The following is a 5,425-nucleotide window of genomic DNA, read 5'->3' on the forward strand; positions in this document are numbered from 1 at the left end:
ATCCTATTTGCGATTACCTTAGTAAATACTTTGTAGGCAACGGACAGTAAGCTGATCGGTCTATAATTCTTCAAGTCTTTGGCGTCCCCTTTCTTATGGATTAGGATTATGTTAGCGTTCCTCCAAGATTCCGGTACGCTCGAGGTCATGAGGCATTGTGTATATAGGGTGGCCAGTCTTTGTAGAACAATGTTCCCACCATCCTTCAACAAATCTGCTGTTACCTGATCCTTCCCAGCTGCCTTCCCCCTATGCATAGCTCCCAAGGCTTTTCTAGGACACTGGTCCAGACGGGCTTCGGCCCACAAGGCCTTAAGGGCTTTGCTGAAGATTTTAAGGACATGCGAATTGTGCGACCGCCTTTGAATGTTGTAGCGCGTAGTATCGGGTTACTGTGTGAATTTTCTGGTTTCCATTCCTTTCCTCTTCTTGTTCTTTCTCCTTTTATTCCCTTTACCCCTTTCCCCAGCACAGGGTAGCCAGCCGGTACTTACACTGGCTAACCTCCCTGTCTTTCCTCCCCTTTATCTCTACCTCCTACTCCCAAGGCTTTCTTTACTTCTTCCGGCGTTACTTGTGGGATGTCAAATTCTTCTAGACTATTCTCTCTCCATTGTCATCGTGGGTGCCACTGGTACTGTATAAATATAGAACTCCTCATCCACTTGAACTATATCATCCATATTAGTAATGATATTGCCGGCTTTGTCTCTTAACGCATACATCTGATTCTTGCCTATTCCTAGTTTCTTCTTCATTGCTTTTAGGCTTCCTCCGTTCTTGAGAGCATGTTCAATTCTGTCCATATTATACTTCCTTATGTCAGCTGTCTTACGCTTGTTGATTAACTTGGAAAGTTCTGCCAGTTCTATTCTAGCTGTAGGTTTAGAGGCGTTCATACATTGGCGTTTCTTGATCAGATCTTTCGTCTCCTGCAACAGCTTACTGGTATCCTGGCTAACGAAGTTACCACCTACTTCTATTGCACAATCCTTAATGATGCCCATAAGGTTGTCGTTCATTGCTTCAACACTAAGGCCTGCCTGTTCTGTAGCATGATCCGGAATTCCTCTATTTTCCCTCTTACTGCTAACTCATTGATCGGCTTCTTATGCACCAGTTTATTCCTTCCCTCCTCCAGTCTAGGCTAATTCTGGTTCTTACCATCCTATGGTCAGTGCAGCACACCTTGCCGGGCACGTCCACATCTTGTATGATACCAGGGTTAGCGCAGAGTATGAAGTATATTTCATTTCTATGGGGATCAAGGGGAATAAAGGGGGGAATGGGGGATAAAGGGAGACAATAGGACTGGTCGTTGGCAGCACCGTCCCGCGGGCAGTATATCAAGACGGGCCCCTAGAGCGAGCCCGGCAGCCCGGTTATCTCCATGGGGCTCTAGGAGAGCTCTGAAGAATATAGGCTGTGTTGACTTTTGGAGAAAAGTAGGTCCGCAGGAGAAGCAGCAAGCAGCTTGCCCAGGGCAAGAGCACAGGAGGTGCTCCAGCGTCTCTTATGTGCCGTACGCTTAGCAAGCGAGCCTCCGAGATATATGGCGTGATAGGAGGAGACGCGTGGTCCCCTGTACATGTGATATTGGCATGTGCCTATTCTTGGCCAATCGTCCTGATTGACCTCCGAGGGAAGATTCACCCAAAACACACGCACATCACTGTGCACGAACAAGGAAAGAAGGAAGCACAAATGACCCAGTCTCCGACGCGGACGAGGCAGTTTGGGCCTGAGGTCATGTGAAGGGATGCCCCCTTGCAAATTGCACAAGCCCGTCCTGGCAGTGTCCAACTCTTTGCCATGTATAATCGCAGCTTGAGATGGTTCTGACGAGGTCGTCGTCTTGTTCACCATTGTCGCGTTCTCCGTGAGCGACTGGTTTCGCGGAGTAAACGCCGATCACAACAGCGGTAAACGAAACTGTTCAAACGCGGTGGCGCGGGTGGGGCAGAGTCGAGCGAAAACGGAACCTTTTGACCACCTGCGTCGTTGTCAAGGGTAACACCAATGAGTTATTCTTCTAAAAATCGAACCGAACTGATCATTTAGCACTTACTTCAGTCTGATAATGTAAGACAATGATATTTTTATTACGGGTTGTTGAGCACTAGTTACAGAATTATAATGAGGAGTGCATATGTCATATGGCTAGCGCTTGAATGTTTCGGGGGAGTCTCGCATGGCGTCTCTCATTTGCCACAATTTCTTGGTTGCTGAAGCGCTGCTCGCGATAATATTGACGCCTTAGACGTTCTCGAACAGTAAGCGATCACTATGTTCACTTAATGCTTGCCTTTAGTGTCCCTTTAAACGGCGCAGAGCCGAGGCCGAACGTCGTCTCTTTGCCGCTAAAGAGATGCAGATCTTAAGAGGCATGTGCAGTTACGAGCGGCACAACAAAGCAAGCTATTGCTTTCATAGATATCAACCCAAAGTTGGTTTTGCCGGAATTCTTTAAGCACGGCCTTTGTTTTTGTCTGACGAGGTCATTAGCCTTGAATCATTTTACAGCTATTTCATCCAGGAAAGGAGAGCAACGCCATGCGATAAGGCGCACATGTATAAAATGTATAGGTAGTCATTATGCGGCTCACGCACAGCTAGTCGCGCCTGTTTGTCCGCAGTTATAGGAAAAACGTGTATATAAAAACTCTTGTCCCCAGCAGGTTTCGAAATATCGGCTGTGAGCAACACGTTCTAAACGGGTTTTATTTATTATATTGAGTGAAGAGAAATGAGAAATTCTCTTTAGAACCGGCTATCTTAAAGGCTCAAACACTACTCAGAAAAAAAATAGAGTAAAGAAGATGAAAGTCAAAATAAATATATAGTAAAACAAACAGTACATACAGTATAACACAAGACACAAGAACGTAAGCATGGTACTCACAGGCTATCTATCTATCTATCTATCTATCTATCTATCTATCTATCTATCTATCTATCTATCTATCTATCTATCTATCTATCTATCTATCTATCTATCTATCTATCTATCTATCTATCTATCTATCTATCTATCTATCTATCTTACGACGACACATGTGGCCCAAGTTGACTATACCAGCTTGGGGAACTAGGTATGTGCTCGTGATACGGATGTGGTCGTTGCATCGTCGTTATTCCAGCTTTGTCACCCGACTCTCCTCAGGTCGTCGTCGTCACGCCATCGTCGTCGCACAGTCGTCATGCATTCGTTGTCACACCCCACCGTCATGATGCCGTCGGAGTCGTTCTGTCGTCCCTCCAGCTTCATCATCCGACTATCGTAATGCCTTCGTCGTCACGCCATTGTCGTCAGATAGGCTTCATGATACCCTCATCGCCACGCCAGTGTAGTGACGCACCCGTCATCATATAAATGTCCTCATATCGTTGTCATCCAGCATCGTCATTGTGTTGTCGTCTTACATTCGTTGTTATATATCGTCGTGATAATGTAACGGTCGTTCCATTGTCGTCATTTTCATTCCATTATCCGACTCTTGTCATGCCGTGATTGTCACGTCATCGTCGTCGCACAGACGTTGTCATACAATTGTCATCATGCCGCCGTCGTCACGCTGTCGTTTTGCCATCGTCACCACTTCAGCAACCCATTGTCTTCATGCCGTCGTTATACCGTCATCATCGTTCCACAGACATCAATCCTTCTTTGTAATTCTATCGTAATTATGCTGTCGTCATTCAATCGTGATTATGCCGCTGTTGTCATGCCATCGTCGTCATTGCACAGTCGTCTACAGTCGCTATCATGCACCGTTGTCATACCATTGTCATTGTGCCAACGAGGTCGTACCATTTCGTTACTCCAGCTTCGTCATCTGACTCTCATCATGCCTCGTCGTCTCGCCATTGTCATCGTACAGGCTTCATAAAACAGTCATCGTCACGCTATTGTAGTGAACGCTCGCAGTCATTACTATCTCCTTATGTTACTGTCATCCAGCATCGTCGTTGTGTCGTAGACATACATTCTTTGTCGTAGCGTCGTCGAGATGACGTCACGGTTGTTCCATTGTTATTATTCTATTTTCTGCATCCGACTATCGTCATACCGTCGTCATCACGTGATCGTCGTCACGCTGTCGGTCGTTTTACCATCGTCATCACTTCACTTCACTTCATACCGCCTTCGCCGGTCTATCGACGTCATCTTCTCTCATCATTAGGTCGCGGTTATGCCGCCATTGTCATGCCTCCGTCGTCATTGCGTCGTCGTCAAATGGTAGATATCATGCATCCGTTGTCATACGTACCTTCGTCGTTATGCCGTCATAGGCATGTCATCGTCGTCATTCAGTATCGTCATCCAGTTGCCGTCATACGTTCGTCGTCATGCCATCTTTTTCATACACTCTTCGTCATCCTAGGGTCCTCATATCGTCGTCCTAACGCTGTCGTCGTTATACCATCGTCATCATTTCAGATTCGTCATCTCATTATCGTCATGCGACTGTCGTCATACCGCTTTGTCGCTCCATCTCCGTCATTCCATCATCGTCACTGAGTCGGCGTCATCCAGTCATCGCCATGCCGCCAAGCTCGTGGGTGACCTTGGCAAGCGAGTGACATAGCAAAGCGGGAAGATACCGGAGCATGTCGCATACACCCGAAGCAACGTGTCACAATCCACCCCGGGTCGTGAACAAGGGAGGGCTTCTCAGCGTGGTGGTGCTGAAAGATTACTGACCGGCGAGCTGCCGTGCTCGTCGGTGTTTAATGTGGTGCGGGTGACCACTGTTGCCTGCCGAGCTATAGCAGGCCGCCGAGCTTGGCGGGTGAACCAAGATTATGTCGGAGGGGGCGTCACCTACTTGCTACAACCCCTCACCCCCAGTTTGTTTGTTAAATAAAAAACAAACGTCCAAGTTCACACTATGAGGCTCTGCCTCTACCCTAGCTGGGTCGACGGTGCCTGCTACCCAGGCGAGTAACGGTCTGGTGGCCTCCGCCGTCGAGTACTCTGCCTGGGCACCGGTGTTGACGGGTCGGGTGTGGCAACGCCGGGTGCTGCCTGAGCCAGCCTTGCTCCATCCGGGGGGTCCGTAGTGGTCGGCCTTGCGAGTGGTGCCTGGCTTGACACCGGTCCCACGGGTGCCGCACCACTGGCTACGGTTGCCGCCTCCGAGGTAGGTGGTACTCCGCTAGAAGCGACTGGTGCTGCCGCTAGTCCTCCTGCGGGCTGGAACTCAGTGGCAGTCGAGGGTGCTGGCCGGGTCCCGAGGCGTGGTCTGACATGGTCGGCGTGTCTATGCCACATGGCCCCGTCTGGCATGCGGACGAGCAGCGATGAGGCGCTGGCAGGAGACACCACCTGTCCGGCAGACCAGGGTGAGCCAGGACGGAAGTTCCTGGCGAAAACTGGAGCTCCCGACTCTGGCAAAGGCCCGGGACGGCATCCTTGGTCAGC

The sequence above is a fragment of the Dermacentor andersoni genome, chromosome 4 (assembly GCF_023375885.2).
Source record: "Dermacentor andersoni chromosome 4, qqDerAnde1_hic_scaffold, whole genome shotgun sequence".
In the NCBI taxonomy this organism is placed as follows: domain Eukaryota; kingdom Metazoa; phylum Arthropoda; class Arachnida; order Ixodida; family Ixodidae; genus Dermacentor; species Dermacentor andersoni.